General features: G+C 36.4%; 1 non-coding gene across 1 annotated transcript; it reads right to left on the bottom strand.

Annotated features, from left to right (window-relative positions):
* Positions 1 to 19,912: 19,912 nt before the first annotated feature.
* TRNAE-CUC lies at positions 19,913 to 19,984 on the bottom strand. The gene has a single exon. It is a non-coding gene; the product is annotated as a tRNA-Glu (tRNA).
* Between the last annotated feature and the right edge of the window lie 4,244 nt (positions 19,985 to 24,228).

Here is a 24,228-nt window from a genome sequence, read left to right as displayed (position 1 = left end):
AGGCTCATATGTGATGATCACGGCCCTCCAATAGTTCTTCAGGAGAAAAGCAGAAGCTCTTATGCTTTTATCAAACATCCATATTTCTTAAGGTGGTGGTCGAGAGTACTAAAGTTCATGTCAATTCTGACCCTTACCAAAGCCAAGTTTTCACAGAATCAATAAGTTACTAATATACAGAATAATGGAATCACATATGACACATAATCTTTAAAAGATCTGATTTTTTTTAATTGAACATGTCCTGTTATTGTTTCTCTCTGTGCCACCTTCTAGTGGCTTAAAATATTGTAAAACTGTTTGTTTTTCAGCTCCAGCAGTTTTTGGCATCCAAGTTTAGATTGTATGGTGACAGCTTACCTATTTACCTCCCCCAGAAAAACTAAGCATTTAGAATGTTTCATATATTTTATCTTCCAGTACCTCATTCATCTATACAGTATCTCTCATAGATAACAGTACTTTTATTCTTGAGTCAAATCTTCAAAGTATCAGCAGAAGAATTTCATTTTTTAATGCCTGGTTGAAATAACCTAAGTGCTTTCCAGCCTGTTATCTTTCTTTTCCAGCCTGAGCTTTTGTTATTTGTATTAACCCAAGTTAAACTATTCATTGGAGACTAATGTAGAATGGACCATAAATGCACTGGCCTTCTTAATGTTATTTTGTATTAGCATCTCACTTTCCTTTTATTTTTTAACTATCTCTGCCTTCACTTTTCTGACTCAGTTCATCATCGTTTCTCCTTTTTCCTATTTTTAATAATTTGATTCATTTTATTTCTTGCTGTAAAAACTCCTAAGGCTCAAACCTTCACAACTGACAGTGATGGTTGATGGTCAACAGCAAACCAAGAGAGCAAAGAATTAGACTGTAATGGCACTAGTCTGGTGAAATATCTGTTGCAACAACTGCTGCATAGGCATTCCAGGATCTCATTGAAAACCAGTCCCTAACTTCAATGTAAACCCAGGGATTTCCTAAGAGCAACCTTTTTAAAAAAGAAATAAAATGGAAACAATCAGATTTCATTTTAGAAGAGCTCTGTATTTTAGAAAAGCATCACAGAATCCAGAAATGAACAACGCAGGCTATTTTCTTCCTTGTCTTTATAAAAGTACCTTTTACCTCTTTTATGTTCAAACTGAGAGTTCGAATGATTTATCCTACAATTTAGAAGAATTGCTTGTCTCCTGTTCAAATGATTTCATTTATCCTATGACACCCTTAGTTTGACATCATCAAAATCCCTTCCCAGACTGCCTTTACGCAGAAACACAGATTAATTTTCACTCATTGTTTTATACATGCCTCAGTGTTATGAATCATATTTTTTAGTTTTCATTACTTTGGTTAGAACCTAACAGTAGAATCTAATATGTGATGATCAGAATTAGGACATCTTGTGATACTGGAGGTATTACAGGATCTTTGAAACAACCTACTGCCTTAGCCTTCTCTCTAGCCCTGAGCTGTATTTATTTTTTTTTTTAGAAACAGCTCAGTATGGAAGATGTTTATACACTGTTCTGACAAGACAAATTTTCTACAAGTTCTCAACATTTACGTTTAGCTAATATATATACTAAAGTATTTATCACAAATTAAGGTGTGGCCACATAAACTTCTGATTAAACGTCCCTTCAAAAGGTACTCAGGGTTTTCTAGAATCCCAAATATGTATATCACACAGTTTTGGCTAGTACTTTAATGAGGGTGACATACCATTTGCAGGAGGTATGTGGGTTTTTGTTTTGTTGTGGCTTTTTTCCTGGTTTGGCTGATTTATTCATTGCTGCAGATAATGCCTAATAGCTATGTGTAGCCATATTTTAACAATTTTGGCAGTAGATAATACCTCTCTTTATTGTCCTGAGGATCAAGCATTCATTGTAATTACTGAAATTCAGGATCAAAGTGCCAAGGTAGAGTTAACTGAGGACTTCTTTTCCCAAACAGACATACACTGGCTAACATTTGTCCTAAACCTGAAAACTGAAATGACCAATCTGCAGCAGGAAAGTCCTGGTTCAGAATCTTCAGGTTTTTTTATGACTGAAGCTATCAAAACATCTTGTTTAGCAAAACTCACTCTGAAAACAAATCAAAGATTTAGAAAACATGAAGGAAGAGAAACGGTAACAAGTCTGTGTCTTTTTTTCTGTGTGCATTTTTGTGGTTTAATTTGGTTTGTTTTTAAGTGTGGGTGGGAAATCTCGTTCTGTACAGATGTGAAATAGAGTATCAGGGTAACTTATAGCTGAATGATAATTATTATGCACTTACAATATGAGAAAGCAGGTTTACATCTCTTTCCAATAATCATTTTTAATATTTTAAGTACTCAGAAGAATGTATGCAAACAGAATTTCAATGCCTAAAATGTCAAATAACAAGAAATCAATTACTTATTTGGAAATGTCACCAGATAAAGAGACTGCTTCAGGAAAAAGCAGCGTCTCAACTGTTAGTAACAAACAGATAATTACAAGCATAAAAAATAACCCTTTTTCCTACACAAAATATTTTTGACTACTTGTCTTGAAGGTCATGTATGTTCACACAGAGAAAGACCATTTGGAAGAAGCGCTGATGTGAGACGAAAATATTGCAGATTCTGACTATCCAGTCTATTTTTACATCATTTTGATGGAAAACCAAGAAATGTTGTCACCAATGAAATATTTAAGCATTAAAAAGAAAATGAGCTTAGTAGACTCAAAGAGCTCGTCTGTTCTGTTTTTATTTATTACATGTGATCTCAGAACAGATACCGCATATATTTATAGAATTTAATTCAATAAACTAAGTAGTCTCATTGAAATGTTTTTCTGCACTAACTATGTGCTACTCTGTTTATTGAGTTCTTAGTTTTCTCTTGGACTTTAATCTTCCAAGTCACATAACATTTTGGTATTGGCAATGGAGACTATCCATACATTCACATTAATATTAGAGTATGAGTGTGAAGAGGCACTAAGGAGAGAAAATAGAATCATCCATCATTTCCTCCACTGTTCCTTGCTCTTAAACACTACATAGCAGAAAAATATTTGCTGAAAAGTTTCTGTGTATAGTTTTTTAGGCTCATGTTGGCACAACAGTAAGAAGGACATTTTTCCATTTTTATTTAAATGATTTGATTTTAATGGGTAAGGTTAAGAATTTTGTAAGCTGGACTGTACATCTACAGAAAGATATTATTTTTCTTATCTGTTAAATCAGTTCATTCATTTATTTTAAAGAACCTTTAAAGGAGGTTAAGCCGCTAAACAGAAACTAAGGAAAGACATCACTCCAGCAAGAAGTACAGCAAAGTACTTGTTCAAAGTCTTCTTTTTCTGTTACTTTATCTATCAGATTTCTACCAAATTTCAGATGAGAAATGTAATTTCTTTTACAAGATGGTTATATTTTGATTAATTATGACTCAAGAATCAAAGATTTACTGACAATATTGAAGTTGCAAACATGCTGAGGAGATCTCAAAATGTCACAAAATCAACTACTCCCTGACCTTTAGCAGATTAAGTACAATTTTTATGGATAGTTCTCTAACCTTTTCTTAATAACTCACAGTGAATGAGACTCCAACATTTTACTACAGTCTTGCACACAAGCTAGTTGTACTACCTATCTAGACTACTTTCCAGAAAACAAGATACACTTGTTATTGTGTACTGTTAAGTGTATCTACACAATACAAAATCCACACTGCCAGATAGTTGTTCTGTTTTGGTCTTCTCATGTTATTTTGCCCTCTTATCCTTTTTTTTTTTTTTTTCTCTCTTTCTTTTTCTTTTTCTTTTTTTCCTACATTAGATGGCCCTTGCATCTCTTTTTCTCTATCCAAATTCATTCCAAATTAAGAACTTTTCCCTGGTGGCCCTTTTCCTAGTGCTCCCAGTTTTGCCACATTTATATCCAGATTTGTAGTATTTGTGGTATTTGTAGGGTAGATGTCACCACTGCAATAAATGACAATAAAAATTGTGAAAACACTAGTTTTACTACTCTTACAACTTCTTGCTACAACTTCCACAACAAATGGAAGATGAAGAAACATTCAGAAAAGCATGGGAAAGAAGGTAGATAAGTTAAAGATGAAAAAGGATTTTGAACCAGAAGATGAGCAAGTAAGTGACAAAGGAGCAGTGAATTTGCAAAGAAATGAAGGCTGGAACTCATCAATACATATGAGAACACACATAATACTTGGCTTTTTATATTATCTGAAAATCTTTTCAGAATGTTACGTGAGACCACAATTAAATATTTGCTGTGCTGTGGAGCTGTTCAGCTTAGTGTGATCAACACCATCATTCAGTTGTTCAGTCTTCTTTAGGAGGTAAAGACTGACTAAAGCATTTGAAGACTGGGATCCAGTTTAATTTCCTCCGAAAGGCATGGTTCTATGAAAACCACATGTATACTGTGGCAAGTGAGGTTGGTCTGCTGGGTGATTTGCTTAGACAACACTTCTGTCCTGATCCAAAGTGCTAAAATGGATCCATACTTTGTCAGCTCAGACAGCTGGAAGCTTGATCAGAACAGCCTAACAAAAGATCTTCTGAAGGCAGAAGTCTTTGATCGAGATTCAAGAGTTCCTAAAGTCAGCAGTACTTAGAAAGAAGATAATATGACAGTAATGCCTGTTCCATTCCAGATGGCTGCCTGTGGGCTTATGAGCTGAACATGTATCTATCTATCTCCTCATTTTTGCAGTAGGTATATAAAGGAGGATTTATTATTGAGATAGAGTGTATTGTTAGGAACAGGGATATAAGAAATATTATGAAACTGTCATATTGTGTGGATAATGAAAGATTTGCCTTGAGGAAGTGGATTATGAAACATTAAAACCTAAAGATTTCCTTTCATGCTATTGCAGACTATCAGCATATAAAGTTATTTCCCACTTAAAGCCTATCTTACTTGTTTCCCATTTTTCCTGAATTTCCTTCTTGATCAGAAGATTTGCATGGGGAATTTTTGTTACTTCTTCATCACTTTAAGGTTTATATTGTACAATTTTATTAGCACAATCCTCTCTTCCGTGTGCCTCTTTCAACTCGAGCTTCATGAAGACCTTCCAGAAAACTTCACCTACCCTATCAGAAGATATACAAACTGTATAGTCTTTATAACTCCCTTGATTCTCTTTTTGTTCTAGAAGCATTGTATAAGGATTGCCTGTTATTTCTTGTCTGTTCATAATTAGAACTGGGAGAGTAAGTAATTGAAGCAAGGCTCACTAAATAATTTTATGGGATAACCTCCAGGTGAGCTTTGCACACTCTTGATATCCCAAGGAACATACAGCCTCAGTAGTAAAGATACAAAAACTGATCAGACTGAAATTAAGAGTTGAGACAAAGAACAAGGTAAGAAGCAAGATATTAAGTGTACATATTATTAATTATTGATACTATGCCCCTCTGTACACAACACATTCTCACTCAACTTATACCCCCAGCATAATATTCTAAGAGCCCAGGGTAACTGATGCAAAGTTAATTTCTGTCATTATCTTGAGTGTTTTATAAAGATAAACTGAATGTTTATGACCTTAAAAATGTCTCAAGCTGAAATTTGGGCAGAATGGGAGCTTACATAGCTGCTGGCATTGCATTATACTGCAGCAAACTAGAAGCATGAAAATCTCACAGACAGTGTACATGACAGCAGCAGGGAAGATTTTCATTGGTGTTTTTTGAGCATAATCCTGAACAGGTCATCTAATATTAATTTGGTCACGCAGACTGTGTAAAACATGCAAATATTCAACATGAAGTACACAGCTTTGTAGATAGACCTGTCAACAAGTAGGTGCAAAGGCCTGTGGCATGGATATCAAGACAGGGATTATTCCAAGTCCTCTGCTGCATGAGGGTAGCCAGTTCATACCAATTGGAATTAGGTATTAATAGGACAAATATGAGCCATTTGAGCCAACTGCTAAAAGAATTTCTCCGCCAAGCAAATCATAAGGACATAATTGATGTAGAATTATTATGCATATACTTCAGCCTTCATATTACTCCTCCTATTCCCACTCTCCTCTCCACTGTTTCTTAGTTTGTACTTTTCTATTTGTTTTTCATTCAAAGCAACATCTTTGTTGTGCCAGTCCCTTGGTGCTCCCTCTCTTTAGTTCTGACCTCTACTTGTCTCTGCATCCTAGTAACTTCTCCTAATTTTTTTTGTTAATTTTTTAAAATAGTTTTTTCTTTCTCATTCTTCTTGTCCTGTCCATATCCACTATCTCCATTTCTCATTATCTTCATTTCTATGCCTTCCCTCTTGTTCATAAAAGAATTCCTGTTTGTCGTAACTTACTAGAAACTAGAGAGAAGAGATGACTTGTAGGGAGGCTGGAGTCCCTCAATCATATTTTCACTTCCACTTTTTCAGTGCCTGCCAGAACCTAACTTCACAATTAATTATTGCTTACAGTGCAGTACTGATGCTGCTAGAGAGTCATGGGCTGAAGAAATCAAAGACATTTCTGCAGATGATTTTGATAGAGCTCATCACAAGAGTTTTCCACGTAACACACAGGCAGTTTGTCAGGACTAGCTGTCTCTTTGTGTACAGCCCCAGGATCAGGCATACATGTGTTTCATGTCAGAAACTGTGAGTGAAGAGAAAGGGTGTGTAATCCCAGTTTACATTTTAATTAAATTTTTTTAATGCTGTTTTTTTTTTTTTTGCGCATTTTTTACTCCTTGTGTAGCTTGGAAACTTGAATCATACTGCTTAAAGTACAGAGGAATCAAAGCTATGGACTCTAGCAGGAAGAAGGATGTTTTTTCTATATCTAAACACAGCAATAAAGAATGATGTGCAAATATTGATTTAGTATATTGCTATCATTTTTTATTTCAGAGCATTCACTGGGAAAGTGATGTTGGTGGTCAATAACATTACAACAGTGCAATGGTTATTGCTGTTGCATGGCCGTAGCTGACCTGGGACTGAGACAGCCATTAACATGCTTTGAAATAAAATCGTTATATAGTATTATCCAGAGCTACTTTTAGACAGTGATGCTTATGAGCCTGGGGAATACGTCTAGTAGAAGGACAGTTTAATACACTTTTCCTTATGATCCAATAAACTTCTACTTCATTCTACTACAACAGGATGTCATGGAGCAGAGCTGTGTATGAAAAATAAGTAGCAAATATTAGTATCCAAAACCATTATAGATCTTTACCTTTTCAAGCTCAGGTTACACTTCTTTTTCTCCTTTACATACTAAAAGGTGAAGCATGTTTGCACTGGGTAATTAGGAAACCAAAAATGGATTCCCTCTAGGAGCAGGGAAGAACAGAGATAGAAGCCAGATTTGATGCCAGAGAAATAGATGCCAAAGTTAGGATTATGCTCTGTACTTTGTTTTGCCACATGGAACATTATATGCAGTTACACTTGAGAGATCCTCATTTTCCTAGTGATAAAAATCTGCATTCATTGGGCATACATGCAGTGTGTTGTAAAAATAAGCATAAAATTTTGTTCTACAAACCAATGGCTTTTCCCTAGCACATCATAGGTGAATATTGCTACACTTAATCATCACCCTTTCCCCACGCTAGCTTTAAAATTTCAAGTGATTGACCTAGGTACAAAAGGTGAAAGAGGTTTTAAACTGAGAATGAAATTGTGCTGTACCCAGTAAATTCTCTGCCCTCCTCATACACAAGGCAAAAAAACATAAACACCAACACAAACTTTAACATTATAGCAGTGCTTATAGTCCCCTATTCCCATGTGATTTTGTATCACCACACCCACTTGTGCATAACATTTAATGATTGACAAAGAGGTCTTTGTGATACTTGGTAATAGCCTTTTGTATGCAAAATAGGATTGGCAGTTCCTTATTCTTAGACCTCTGCTTTTCTAGAGGAGTGTACGTAGAATAAAAAGTGTAAGAAAGGCCTAAAAAGCGTTGGAAAGCTTTTGTCACTCTAGTGGAGCACATACAGGATAGCAAAAGACAGGGTAACCGTACAGACAAGACTTAATCCTTAATTATGCTGAAATTTGAAACTGTTTTAATTGTACACTTGGAAAAGTAGTGTGACAATCCTTAGAGTCAGTACTATCAATATTGCTCTTTCTCTTTAAGTTAAAGGATTTATTCTTTCATAGATGTTTCACAGGATTGTTGGGCATACATCTATAAAAGCATATAATGCAGTGCATACAGAAGCAAAACAGACAGCTGTGCAATATGGAGGGCTTTCACTACAAATGAAGAGCCTCTCTCCATGAAGAGCCTGGGACCAATTGGGCAGTAAGGTCCTGGGTTTGTAAATAGGCACTAGGGCGGAAAAGATGTGTGAACAGGAGCTTATAGCAGAAAGCAGACATTGACAGTGACCATCAGACCTCTCAGACAAGGACTCAGGGAGAGACTGGGGGTTGATATGGAATTGGAAAATCTGTTCTGATTTGATCTTCTTACGAAAGTCATTATTCCATGCCTGCAAGAACAGATGACCTCACAACCTACTTTCCTGATCTTTTCCTTGTCTCATTTAGGTGCAGGCCGGAACTAATGCAGAATGCACCATTCCCATGAGTACAAATTTTTCAAGTACTGCCGTTCACAACTAGCATTCAATACTAAATGGAGGCTCTCATGAACTAAAGTCCATGTATGCAGATGTCATCACTGGAAAAGTGAGTGGTAGACATATAACCGTGTATGATTACAGTGTACATAAAAGAAAGGGTTGTTGCTATCTGGGATTTTGGGCAGAAACAGTTGCTGAAATAAGAAAAATGGAGAAATAAGGGAGTTAGGATATCCCATAGTTATCTATGAGCATGTCATGTGAAACTGAAATCATAATTGATTGATTAGTATTACATATTCTGAAATCATACTAATGGAAGAACAGAGACTATAAACAAAATATAGCTCTAGGTCCACATCTTTAACTTCCAAATAGTATTTTGCTCTACAGAGGTTTTAAAACCTGTAATAGAAATAAGTTAATCATAAGCACCTGAAATAATATATTCATTCCCCTTCTCTCCAATTGGCTTTGGAGACAAAGAACTTTTTTTCTGTAGACTCTTGTTTTTTATTATTGATCATATAAATTTCTGCTACAGTACAACTCAGTCAAATAACAACACTGATTTTTAATAAAAGTCCCTTTGCTAGACTGCTATGTTGCTGTTTTTTTCTGAAAATATAACTTATTCTTAGTGACTTCTATTCTACTGCAAACAAATATGAAAGAAAATAAATGGGTTGACTAAAGGCAGGAAGAGGATCAGATGGAAATAGAGTATGGCCAGTCATCTGTGAGCAGCATTTTCCTGAAAGACCTCTGATACCTTACGGAAAGCAGTCGGCAAGAGGCCATTGAAATACTCCTAAATATTAATGTGAGGAAGCACAGCAGCAAGGGGATTAGGAGACTAGCTCTAAAGTGTAAGCTTGCAACAAGACTACTATGAATCACACATCTGTCTTGTCCTCCATTAATTTATCACTGTAATAAGCAGTAAATGTGTTTGCCTCTTTTCCATCAGGTATGCCAGAGAAGGTTTAATCATATTATCTGTTCATCTGCTTTTCAAATTTCATAAAATTTGTATGTCCTGGTGTTATTTTAGATTCAGCAGTACTTCTTCTCTGTTCATATTAAATTAGGTTCTCAGTGACTGCAGTTCTGAAACTTATTTTCTGCCTTGTCCAGGCACCCATGAGCAACTTCAAATTAAAAACTACACAGTAGCTGGCTGGAGCCCCACATTCCCTTTATATCTTTGCATTGTTGCTAGGTACATACAAATATTAGTATCGTACTGTTAATTTCTAAAAGAAATTTATTCAGGTTAGTTAGATATTTGTTAAGCATTCAGCCTAAAAAGCTTTTGATTTCTGTTTTAACTTGACCAAGCAGAAGAGAGACATCAGTTGGCTACTGGGCAGATTGAGAAAGCATTGCCATGGCCACGGGTGATGGTACTGCAGTGGAGGAAGGGGAGATGGTGGCAAGCCTGGTTGGCGCCATCCTGCAGGACACAAGAGGAACACAATATTGAAGCTATGAGATGTCACAAGATAGGCACTGCATTCCTGTAGGGAGATCAGCTTCGGATACAAGATCACATAAGGGACAAATGCACTTCAAAAATTAAAAAATAAAAATAAAAATTATAGTTACATTTTATTTTACTGAAATCAGTGAAGACATAAATAACGTCATTTTTCCTTGTTTGTTTATTTTTATTATTGCTGCTATTATTTATTTAGGATTCTTTCAGTAATCAGAAAAGAAGCAAAACCAGAAGCTTGAATTTCAACAACTTTGTGGAAATTTGTGATTTTCTCTGAATAAATATTCCTAACTCTCTGAATTATCTCCTTTCTCTTCAAAAAAAAAAAAACAAAAAACAAAAAACAAAAAAACCCCTCACAATCTATTTTTTTTGTGGTTTCATTTGTGATATACTGCTGAAAAACACTTACTACAGGGTGCCTGACACGCTCTGTGCTTTATATCAGTTCTGACCAAGTAAAAGGGAGTTAATTTCTGCTTCAAAATTTGCTTGAAAGCAGGTATGTTAATAAAACGTTTTGCTGATTGGTCCACTGTTCAGTACTGAACTTCATGCAGAGGTGCCTTGCCAAAGGCATCAATATTTGAATATTGTAAGCACTGTGTCTAATTCTTACTCAGTGCCTGATCTGGAATATAATCAGCAGGATTGTTTAGATCCAGGTCAGAGCTTGTTAAGGGGTATTAGCATTCATATTCTAAATCACATAACAACTACTAATAACACATTTGTATGCTACAAGGCATAAAGCAGGAAGCAAAGAGCTTAGTGGATGCCTTAGAACCCCAGTTCTTGCATTTTCTCTTTTGTAGAGTAATTGCCACTGAAACAGTAATTGCTTAAAATAAAGTTCAGGAATAGTATTTAGAAGATTTGTTTCTGCTCTTGAAATTCCATGGTTTCTGTATTTGACCTTTGGACTATCCGTGAAATTGAGGTAATGTTATATATTGCAGTAGGACGTAAAAGCATTCATGTTTGTAATGAGTTGAAATGCAATGATAACAGAAGAGAGTGGAGAGTAAACAAATGTGTAGACTTGCTTTGTACCCAAAACATCTCTTCTTCTCTCTTTGCTCTCTGCTTCAATAATCTGTTTTCCTTCCTAGCAGATTTAGTATTCAGGGGAGGAGTATAAATGTGCTGCTGGTCAAAATACTACAGTAAATACTAGCCATCTCTAGTCCATCCCCTGCTCCAGGCAGGGTTCATATCATAGCTAGAAAAAGCTGCTCAGGAGTTCATCCAGGAATGATAATATGATATGAAAATCTTCAAGGATAGAGATTGCCCATCCTCTCTAGACAAGCTGTGCTAGTGCACAGACACCCCTGTGATGATGATTATTTTCCCTCTGTTCACTCGCATTTAAAAGATAAAAGATATTGAATTAATTTATATAAAACATTGAAATGGATGAGGAAATCATGACTGTTTGCATACAAATGCACTTGAAGAAATGGAACATATTTAATTTTCTTACATTAGAAAATAACTGTCTTCTGTGTATTTACTAAAAAAAAAAAAAAAAGTAGATGTTTTTAGGTAATTTATCAGACTGCTTATTTAAGAATTTGATTTATGTGCAAGTATGGAGGGCAATTCAAAGTAGAATCTGTTCTTGCCTGTAAAAGCAATAAAGAAGGTTCTATTTTCATGCAGCAATTTAATTGTCCAGTTTTTTGCTTATTTGAGGCTCCAAAACATTATTTAAAAAAAAAAAAAAACAAAAAAAAAACATACGCAGAAGAAAGAACATACATTCTCTTGTGTTGGAGAGTTCTAGGCAGGTATTACTACATAACCAGCTACTTTGTTCAGAGAAATTATGATTGCCTTTCATCATCTACAGCAAGTGTGCACTATAGCCACTTGAGAATTGCATAGTGCTGCTTAGTTATTATCAAGTAATGGCTGATTGCTTTTGCTAATGGGTTTGCTTTTGATGTTGTTTTTCGAGTCACATCACTTCACAAGCAGGATTTTGAAGTGTTTTGTTGAACAAGAGAAGAATGCTAAATAAAACCTGTCCCAGAATCCTACCATTTCTGAATATAGGGAGTGTCACCTATGGGAGACACTATATCTCTACCATTGTCATCCCAGAAGGAATGACATAAATACCACCAAAAAATAATTTCCAGATCAGAATTATGAAGTTCTTCAAAGAACAAATAATTACTTGGCTCATATCAATTTTCCTTTTGCTATTTGATAGCAAGTTATTACAAGTGGAATACTCCACAAGATAACATTCAAAAATGGATACTATCTTCTTGCTGTGCAACTAATTATCCAATGAGCATTCACAGTTACAGTTCATTCACCAAGGGCTGATATTTATTTACACAAAACCCATAGTTTCCTTCTGTATTAAGGTATTCTCTTTTAAGCATAGGCTATGCATGACACTGTGTTTCAGTTCATTTGATATTGCAAATATTTTATGTAGTGTTCTGAGTTTTGGGATTTTTTTACTACAAGAGTTGACCATAAAGATTAGCCTCTTCAAGAACTGATTGTTTGACCCATGTGCTTGAAGAATCTAGTCCAGATGATCCCCTGTACTCGTCTTTCACCTGATAATTATCAGCATGTCTTAAGATACCAAAGTCTTAATGGGGTTGTGCTCTATTCTCACTGCACTGGATCTGACTGGGATGGAGTTAGTTGTCTTTGTAGCATCCTGTATGGTGCTGCATTATGGATCTGTGACCAAAACACTGCTGATAATGCACCAGTATTTTAGCTGCTTCTCAACGGTTCTTAGCATCAAAGCTTTTTCTGTTTCTCACTCCCCTATCCTAATGGGTAGTTTGGGAGCAGGCAAGAAACTGGGAAGATAGACAGCTATTAGAGTTCACCCAAAGTGATCAAATTGATTTTCCATACCATGTATTCATGCTGAGCATGATGCTACAGGCTGGTAGGAGTGCGGGATGCTACAGGTGCAGGGGTGTGGTTTTGCCAAAAGAGACACTGATCAGAGTCTGGCCATCAGTAAGCTGGTCGGAGATGGTGAGTGATTGCCTTTGTACCATTTGCTTTCTCCTCTCTTTTCCCTCTTCATTTACTAACCTGTCTTTATCTTGACTTGCAAGTCAGTACAATAGATTGAAAATACTGCTTTCTTTCTAATACCATGCACTCCATATCCCATAAGATCTGGGATAGAAACACATTTTAGAGACATACATAGACATTCAAATCCTTTCAAAAAAGAACCAAAAGGAAAAACAAACAAACAACCAGAAACAAATCAGACCTTTCTATTCAGTTTCTAAGCACTAGCTGCTAGATTGAACAGCATATTTTGTTTTCCACAGAATGCCTGTAAATACAAATCAATTTTTCTCTTACGAAATATAATTAAAAATTGTGGATCATTCTGGGAGTACTGAAACTTCAGTATTTTGTTAAATTAAATTCACAGAATTATTTTTTATAGTTTTTGCCACACTGTCGCTGGATGCAAATGGAGAAATCACTTCATATAATTTGTTTAGTATGGATTGAGGCACAAAGTCTACGAAGTTAATTATATAGTGAAAGTTTTTGTACCAAAGGAAACTACCTATTTGCATAGTGTTAATAACCTTATTTAGATCAGTACTAGTACTGAAAATAATTGCTTCTTGTCAGTTTTGCAGATTCTGGATGGTTTTTAAGTTAACCATATGGTTATAGAAATACTCAGGGAGTCACCCAGTCCAACCTAGCAGGATTGTCTGTGACATCAGATCAGGCTTTTCAGGGCTTCGTGAACTCCAACTGCACAACCTCTCTAGGCAATATGATTCACTGCGTGACTGCTCTCATGGTGAAAGCGTTTCCCTCTACCCAGTCTGAATCACTGTTTCATATTTTGCCCATTGTCTCTTGTCCTTATATTACACATAAATATCAAAAGTTTGGTTCCACCTTCCTTATTACCTCCCTTTGAGTACTGGAAGGCTGATATTTGATGCCCCTTCTATCCCAAGCCTTCTGTTCTCCAGGCTGAAAAAGCTCCATTTTCTTTGCCTTAACTCTCAAGGCAAGCGCTCCTGACTATGCTGGTGACCTGCTGTAGAATTTGTTTAGTGTCTTTCTTGTGGGCCCCAAAAGGGGCACATCATTCGAGGTACAGTCTAACAAATTCTAAGTGGAAGGAAATAATTATTTTCTTCCACCTACTATACATATTCCTATTAATATAGTCCTTGCTTGGTACTGTTCATCTGCTTGGCTGTCATAGCCTACTGATGATTCATGTTCAACTTGCTGCCTACCAAGACTACAAGGACACTTCCTGAGACATTGCTCCCCTGCCCAAACATCTCCAGTCTGCATTGGTTCCTTCGTCCCAGTTGCAGGACTTGCTGAACTTAATAAGGTTCCTTCCAGCCTTCCCCTGCACCTTCTCAAAGGTCTTCTGAATGGCAGCCCTCCCCTCAAGTATATCAAGGATGCTGGATGCCATTACCTTCCCAAGTACAGATCCCAAGGTATTAAAGCTAATGATTTTATTTCCTGTAGATGCTATTTGTGGTGGAAGTGTATAAAAATGGAAAATAAACAATGTCATAACAGGAAAAGGAAAGTGCATATCTGAAATAAAAAATGTGGAACAAACACATGCTTAGCTGAAGTGAGCAGTTAAACTATCTTCTCTTGGCACAATAAATGCAAAACTAAGAATGTAAAATTGCTCAGTTACAAGCAGAACTAAATCCCTGAAGCAGCATGGTTTTCCTGTGGGTAACTGCACTCCTTACAAGACCTTTTAACTCTTCATTCCTCGATGTGGAAAATTTCATACCCTCACATCTGTGCCATCAAAAGAGAGAACTCCAGGAAATCACAGGTCCTGAAGTCACTCAGCAATAAAACAAATAGGTAAATAAATAATGATCATTCATTAAAATTACTGGTATCTATTTGTGAAATCATACATTTGTAAGCAAGGAATCTACAGAAAAGCTTGTAATGAGATAACTTACTGTAATATCTTCAGTACTCATGAAGATATTAACAATATTTATCAAAAGTTTACAAACAATCTATATGATAAAGATTATTTCTTCCTTGGAGGATTCCCAGAAATTTATTGTTGGTTCCTGCATCAAACAAGAGAGGAGCAAGTGTGATAAAACTTCTGAAATGGTACTTCCAAATGGTATCTGCTGATCAAATCACATTGGAGGACTTTCTCTTAAACAGAGTATTAATATGACAGAAATGATAGAGTGACAAATGGACAAGAATCAGACTCCATTAATTCTAGCATCGATGTAGGCTTTCATTTTACAATGGACTTTCCAGGCAATGCATTTATATTCTAAAAAAAAATTAAAAATCTGAAGTCCATAAAGCTCAGCTGCTTGCTGCTAAAGTCTGACATGTCAGAGGATCTGCAAATTTGCAAGTGATGATCAAGTGTCTTTGAGCTGTGATTATATTTGTGTAATATGATTCTTATGGACAGAATTTTGAAGCTACTGGAATGAAAATAGTTCAGATAGAATGAGGATACAGTAAAAAAATAATATCAAAGAAACCTAAAGCTGAAACAAAAACTGATAAAATGCCAGTGATAAGTTCAGCAAACAGCGTCCTGATAATAGAGTTAATTTCTCAAGGGAGAAATATATATTGAAGGGAAAGATCTCTGCTAAATAAAACATACACAAATCTCACTGCTATACAAGTAAGTTTTTTACAGTAGGGGTGATGAGACACTGGCACAGATTGCTCAGAGAGGTGGTGGAGGCCACATCCCTGGAGATATTAGTTAGCAAAAACTACTAATTATTCTTTTTCTGTGAGATCAAATCCCCATATATTTATACCATTATAGTCTGAGTGGTTGAAAGGAATTTTTCAATTCCTTGCAATCTTATACAACTGTAATGATGAAATCTCACTTTCTCCTTTAGAAAATGATAAATGCTGTGCAAAACTAAGACCCAGTACTGCCTGAAGAATTTAGGGCTGTCCTTTCCATTTATACTAGAACCCAAGTATATCTGTCGTAGCTGAATATCAGCAATTCATCATTATGATCCTTCCTGCATGTAACATATTATTTCACACGCAACACATGGGAGCAGAAATTAATTGGATAATCTATATTTACATATATTCCTTTTGGTCTAGTTCAGTGGCATAGAAAAGTGCCAAATGACATGGAATTAGTCATTGGCAACATTCATTTGAAATACCACATACTTAAAAGTTCAAATTTCACCAGATGAACCATCAGAAAGAAGGTAAAAAAGGTAGCACGGAAAGGACATAGATAGAAATAACTAAACATGGTGAAAAAATTCTTTTTTGGAAATGTGACTGAGAAAAATCTATAGCCTATAAAGACTGACATTAGATCACATAGGATGTGACCTAATTTACCTCTTTAAAGTACATTTATAAAATAAAATTATTATATTTTTCTTATACAGAATCTAGACAGAATACTTTCTCGCTTCTTATTCTAAAATTAGTATTTTGATAAATATTTTATTCCTTTCATAGTTACAAATGCTGTTGTGCTGAAGTGATTTAATAGCTCTTTCTGCTTGGATGGGAGCCTATCTCCTTGCAGGCATTATGTACTCTGCATTTGCCAGTTTGCAACCACTCATCAGCTTCTTAATGTCAGTAACTGTTTGAGTGCCAAATCATCTAAGGGAATTCTCAAGCCTGAGATCAGCCATGTAATCTACAGGCAGCTTAGTGTTTTAACTTATCAGATGCACAATGTTAATGGCCAGCAAGAAATCCCAGAGAGAACAGTGAGGACCTAGAACCCAACCACAAGATGACTGACACTGGCTTCTGTATTTTAAAGGCTTTTCTTTCAGTATTATACAGAACAGAGCAGGTTCAGATGTATGAAATCCCTCAGTATCAAGACCAAAGTAGTTTGGCAGAAAAGATCTCTGCTGTTGAAGTGATCATTGTTTCAGTATCTATTCTGCGGACCTGTTTTACTGACTTTCCCACTACAGTTCTGTGGCTCCATACACAGCATATGTACAGCAAGAAAAGCAAGTGGCATCCTGCAGGCAGATTTCTTTGCTTAGCTTCTTTTAAGCAGCTCTTACTACTTTTATGAAGTTCTTACTACTGTATTTCACTCTCACAACTTTGCCGGCCACTCAGCCAAACTATTTTTTTCTTCCAGGAGGTAATAGATCAGACACGCCATTACTTGTCCAAGTTATGATCTCAGCTAATCATTCCTTGATGAGAAAGTAGACGAAAAAAAATGAAGCATTGCCAATTCTAGAAAGTACAGAGCTGTATNAGAAAAAAAACAATAAACAATCTATATCCAGTTGGAAATTCCAGCTGAAGAAGAGGTAGAACTTCTAAAACATTTGAGGATGGACAAACACTGAAATAAGTTGTGCAGGGAGGTGGTGGAATCTCCATTCTTGGAGATACTCAGAACTCAGGAAGGTCTTGGTCAGAGTGCTTTAAACTGGCTCTGTGTTGAGAAAGGTGTTGCACAAGACAACCATCAATATCGTTCTATGAATCTACAACTTTGTCTCCAGATGGATGGAGGCTTGTTAGCATCACTTCAGACTTTGTATCACACTAATGACAAAATTCTGGAATACTACTTTATATCTGTGGCACTGGCCTGGCAAGACAGCTCAGCTGTGGTTGCTGTTCTGGGCAGGGTGCCCAGGGTTAGTGCTTGCATGTGTAATACACATGGCACCACTGCTGCTGCCAGCACTATCACTCCCAACACCCCCATGACCAACCATTAAGAACCAGACTGAACTTAGCAAATCAAATCATAGTAGGCACCATCATTCTTCATTTCATATTTGAATTTTCTTCCATTGTTTTGCCGGGGTTTTTTGTCCTATCACATTACTTTTCCCATATGCTTAATGTAGAAAAGAATTTCTATCAGAACAATGCTCAGAAACCAACAGAGATTAGAGTCCTCTCGTATTTAGAACTCCATGTACAAGCAGTAGAAGCAATTCCTGCTTCTAAGTACTCATATTCTAAAGGAACATAAAGTAGGAAGAGAAAAAGAAACATGTTTGCGGTTTAGTCTTCTCAGAATTACACAGCAGGGTAGAGGAGGAAGAAGGAATAGATCAAAAGATGATGGCTGCTATAAACTATGTAGCACAACTGCAAGAAAAACAACTGTAGTGAGGCTAACAGGGAGCCATCAAGATGGTTATGGGGCTGGAACACATGACTTACAAGGGCAAGTTGAGAATTCATTTGTTTGGCTTAAAGAAGGAACAGTTTGAGGGGGGTAATTGCCATCTTCTAACAAAAGGTTATTGTAGAGAAAAAAGAGTCAGACTTCCCAGAAGTGAATTGAGAAAAAAGGAGCAGGCTGGAACAAAGGAAATTCAAGTGGATGAAGGGAAAAATACAGCACCATAAGGGTGTCTGCACACTGGAAGAGCTTGCCAGCAGAGAACAGGGAATCGCTATCCCTGACGACTTCCAAAACATGCCCAAATAAACATCTGAGCATCTTGTTCTAGTTTTGATGTCAGTCCTTCCTGCAGCAGAACACAGAACCCAAGAAGTCTTGAGGTCCATTCAATCCTGCATCCTTCTCTGAAATTGTATTCACAATAGAAATTTGACCACAAGCAATTTACTCATGCAGTGCTGCTTCTCCTCTGAAAGCTAGGTCTTGCAGGGATAGAAAACAGTTATGTTTCAAGCAGAGAGCCGTGAAGGAAAACAAGACAATCTGGGAGAAAAGCAGCAGTAAACATTTGTTTAGTCTCCAGCAATTATTCTGTGATTTGGTATGCACATGGAGCTTTTCCAATTGCCAAACATATCTTTTTTGTATTAGCCACTTACTCATTTAAGGTCTACCAGCTCTGAACTGAGCCTCTGGTTACAGAGATGTAGAGATGTCAAGACAGATCACAGACTATTAACTGATTAACTATTAACTGATACAAACACTGAAACAACTACTGTTTTTACCCATTAAAACAAATATTTTCCTATTATATTGGTTAATTTCTTTCTACCATCTTACAGTAAAACTTTCTTTTTTCTTGTGTTTCACATAAGCCACATCTTATGGAATTGACAGAATCTGAGAGAATACTATGTAGCTGGGTGCAAAAGGAAGTAGAACCAGAATATTTCAGGTTAAAAAAAAAAATCAATAAAAAAGAATTAGAGACTAAAGCTTCAGTTCAGTGCCAAGTAATAGAAGTCTTACTCTGACTCCTACATTTTTAAAGTTTTAATTAATTCACTTTTTAGAGAAAATTCATAGGAAGGAAGCATTGGAATGGTCAATGCTGTGTAGAGTTTAATGAAATAAATCCAGCATACTACTCTGGAATTTTTAGAATAGATTTGAACAGTATTCATTCAGAACATTAACAGATAATACATGATTATTAGGGTTGGAAGGGACCTCTGGAAATCATCTAGTTGAATTCCCCTGACAAAGCAGATACTCTACAGTGGGTTGCGCAGGAAAGTGCCAATTTGAATAACTCCAGAGAACAGAGACTTCACAAGCTCTCGGAGTAGATTGTTGCAGAGCTCCGTCACCCTCACAGTAAAGTTCTTCCTTGTGCTCAGATGGAACTTTTTGTGTTCCAGCTTCCACCCCTCGCCCTTCCTTCTTTCTCCAGGCACTGCTAACAAGATGTTGCCACTGTTTCCACTGTCATGGATTGTGGTGTTGCTGTCCATATTCCACATCATAACATCATGTGCAGTATGGATCATTAAAAGGTTCATACTCCTGTTCTGTGGAATAACAATGTTCCGAATACTCAGATCTCAGAAGAAAACTACATATTCCAGAGGATGGTTCCCTGACCGGGAATCGAACCCGGGCCGCGGCGGTGAGAGCGCCGAATCCTAACCACTAGACCACCAGGGATATGTAGTTTTCTTCTGAGATCATTAAAAGGTTCATACTGGTGGTCTTTTTCTTCTGAGAGCTGAATATTCGGGACATTGTTATTCCACAGAACTGGTTTTGGCCTAATATGTAACTGTGCTGGCCTAGCTTTAGACTGGAGCCAAACTCCCATCCAGCCACTCATCACTGCAGGGATGTTATTGCCTTCTCTAACAAGTCACCCAGGCAGAATGGCCTCCCTTACGCTGCCTGTTACCGGCAACAACAAGACCCTTGGAAAGCCACACATCCCCAGTGTGAAAGTAGCACACCAACAGTATCGCATACATCGAGAGGTGCCTACTTCTGTGCAATCGCAAGCCACTTGGTCACGGTGGTTTCTGCTGCAAGTGCAGCTGAAGCTTAGCTGTGCTAAAAGCTGTAGTAGCTCGCAAGCTTAAAAATCAAAAGGAAACTGGAGCAGAACAAGCACACAACAGCTGCAGTCCAGCCATATATAGACAGTTAATTTAAAGCAGAAGACATTTTCTTGATGCTTGCTTTTTAGATGTTTCTAAGTGCTGATTATCAAAACAAGACTGCCACAGGATTTGTTTGTTTCAGCAGTGTGTGTTTTTTGTTGTTTTTTTTTAAAAAAAAAAAAAACACTTGTATGTTTTCAGGGTGCCTGAGTAAAGGTCTTTAGAAACAGACAGGGTCTTAATTTTCAGAAGCATAAATGCCCAATTAGTCTGAGATATCAGCAACAGTGACCTAAAAGTCATTAATAAAGGTCGGGCCATCTTCAGTTTCTCTAATTAGTCTGCTGTAGAACAATGCATCAATGTAAAACATTTTTCAGTTCTGTGTTCTCTGTTTTGATATTGGTTACAGCCTTTAAAATCTTGATTTACGTGGATTTTTCATCAGTTTCCTTGGAAGAGCATCTATTAGGCAGATATGACAGAGCTTGTAGATTCAGGTCTATAAGCAAAAGGGGAAGTTATATATAAAGCTGCTGCATTTAATCTTCTGTTTACATACATTATATATTTCACATTTCTATATAAACTACTCTACATACAACATTCCATGGAATTACAGAATGACCTCTGAATAGTCACACCCAATAAAACTATTTTTTTTCCTTCCCTTTGTGTGAAGTGTCTCAATATGTTATTCCCAAAGTTAAGTCTTTCCTAGAGAATATTTTGGTTTGCAGCTTTGAAACACTATAACATTTCATTGATCTGTAAACTTCCAGCCGTCAGGTGTCATAATTACATTAAGTGAAAATATTTGGTCTATAATATTAACTTTATTAGACTTAAAGCACTTAGCCAATTCATGTGTCTCTGCACACTAATTTTGTTGGTTTAGACAGAAAATAACGATGGAAGGCAGCATGGACATTTTACAAAAAAAATCTTTCAAAATGACTCATACTTTCATTTTCTCACACTACAAAGGTTCTTATTTAGTTTATTTTCTGACAAGTTTGGAGCTCCAGGGACGGTGATTTCTCAGAATGGCACAGTCATTCTCTTCCTGAGGCTGTGGCCATTTTTTGTTCTTCTCTAAATAGCTCTTTTTGATATCTTTTTCTATTTTTTTTTTTAATTTTTTTTCTCTCTCTCTCTGATTGATAAGGAATTAGCTTCTGGAAATGTGTGACATAAGGCTTTAAGCCCAGTTCTGACCAACTCTTCAGGAAATCCTGCTACATATCGGATAGTAGTTGTCTTGAATTACATCATTAGTTGTGTTCCAAATTTCTGCAACATTTTAACAATGACAGGTTACCTCAACATTTGACCCTAACTTGGAGCATTCCAAAGGACTCAGTGGGGCTCAGGGAAGCTTAAGTTGGAGTCAATGCCATTCATGAGGGAATTTTCCTGCCAGATACCCAGTATGCTCCAGAAAAAAAAGTGTAATCTAAGAGATGGCTCACTCAGAATCACTTCATGAAGCACAGGGAACTCACTCCTCAGCAATGCACTGAAATCAGAAGTTCCAACTTCTCCTGTTTGTCCTGGAGGAAGAACTGGGTTTCCTTGTCTGGAGAGAATGGCATTATTGCAGGAGGACCTCTGAACACATCAAAAGATGAGTAAATGAAATTACTGTTAGTCTACAGAGAATAACAATTACTCCGTGAGATTGCTTACTTGGACTCAAATAGCTACTCTGATAAAAGTTTAAATATTTTACATCAAGTATTCATTGAACAAGTAACTGGACTCTAATTGAGCTTCTAAGTCAAGAGCCTCTACTCACTGGCTTGAGAACCACGTGAATCTCTTAAATTCAGTAAACTTACAGATTCATAGAAAAAAATGTGATACAACCAACAGATTTCTGCCTAGACTGTGGTCTACTAAAAAGAATATCTGCTCTCCATTGTATTTACCATGGCCTTAAGGAGCTAGTTTGTCTGTCATTCCTGCATGTTAACATAATTCTCTTGTTTAAAATCTGGATTAATTACAGCTTAATTAAATATCCAAAGTGCAGGGCTAGTGTGAGAAATACTCTTCAGAGAATAGCCTGTGATCTTCCACTAGCATTTATTCTCAAACTAGAGGAGGAAGGAGTATTCTTTTGGCTAAACAACCGCAGTATTCTACATATGCCCTCTCAAATTTGATATATTAAAATTATAAAATTCTTGTACTTGGCATAACCTGATAAAACTTGATGGTTTTATAAAGCACCAGTGTTCTGGCTTCTACTCTAAACCACTGCATGGCACTGACTTCCTAGCTCAGCAGCAGTGCTCCCCCTTGAAGTCCTTGAGGGGCAGCTGGAATGGCTTGGACTGAACAGCTACAGAACAGAAGGATCCTGGAGAGTGTCTGTGTTTCCCTTTTAAAATTAGAGAAAATATGCTGTCACAATTAGAACTGCCTACAGTTTTGGTAGATTTACTGATGACTGTAAGCATGGTCAACCATAGAATAACTCATTTAAAATGTACAAACAAAACTTTTACCTAAATAAATCCTTGGCCCAGTTTAAGGAAAAAAATTGAATGAAACTTCCTGAAAGTATTCTCTTTTAATTGTTGTGTTAAAAAGGCCCATGGTGGCATTCAGTAGGATGAGACAAAAAGGTGAAAACAAATACATTTTCTTTTTCTAGATCATGGGAAAATGTCTCATCCAGTTCCATTTCTTTCTAAATTGGCCTGTTTTTGTCCTTTATTTTCCTTTATACAGACATGGAAGGAAGATATTTTACGTGTTTTTTTGTTCACTTGCATCACTCTTAGCTTCATGGCTGCAAATGTAAGTTTGAAAACTATGACATTTTGTATTTAACTGTGCTAGTTCAGAGGCAATCAGGTGCACAATGATCTTGACTTGATATGAAAACTGTGCACAAGGACTGTGTGATCCATTCACTTCTGCAGACTGCTGAATTTTAAAACAACTTTTAAATAATTGAGGGCAAGTAAATATAAGGTTGAACCACTCATAATGCTTAATGCATAGAATTGGCCAGGAACAGACGTTGCATTGACCCATGGGTAACAAATGTATGAACAGGACACAGCATAAGTGAATGCTTGGGTAATTTGTGCTGTGTCCTGATCACTGTCTAACATCTAGAAGTTACCTTTTTCTGAAAGCTTTTAATTAGTTAAATAGCTAAGTTAACTAGAACTAGAATAACTATAATTTTTTTTGATATCATATTGCTGACCTCAGCATCAGAGATTTAGTTATCAATTTTAATATCTGGATCAAATTAATTAATTTTAACTATACTAGAAGAGTTCTGTATTTCAGAGCTACTCACTCAAGATTTAGGAAACAAAGACATTAACTATACCCCTTTCTACATATACCTCAGACAAGAACATGAGTAGCAGTAGTGGCTCAGACCAAGGGTCTTCATACTCAGCATCTCCATAGCCCGTCTCCTAATAGCAACCAGAACTGAATTTTTAGGTAAAGAAAACACAGCTAGTACAGAGTAATACTGTTCATTCAAATATCAGGAAGACCAGTTGCTATGGGAAAATAAGACACGTAATTAATTGTCCTTCAGTTAATGTATTACAAATAAAAAATCTAAACCCAAATTTTAACTCCAGTAAAAGAAAGAGTAGGAAACTCTTGGGATATGGTTATAAGTCTTACCTCACAAACTCAGTATTTCTATTCTGATAACACATTTCCTCATGCATTGCTTTTTAATTTTTTTTAAAATTATACCTATATGTATATACATTTATTATTATTTATTATTATTATTCTTTTATTTTTACTTTTTAA

This window comes from Coturnix japonica, chromosome 2 (assembly GCF_001577835.2).
Source record: "Coturnix japonica isolate 7356 chromosome 2, Coturnix japonica 2.1, whole genome shotgun sequence".
NCBI lineage: Eukaryota > Metazoa > Chordata > Aves > Galliformes > Phasianidae > Coturnix > Coturnix japonica.
Note: the sequence above shows the minus strand (reverse complement) of the source record. Positions and strands in the feature narration are given on the sequence as shown.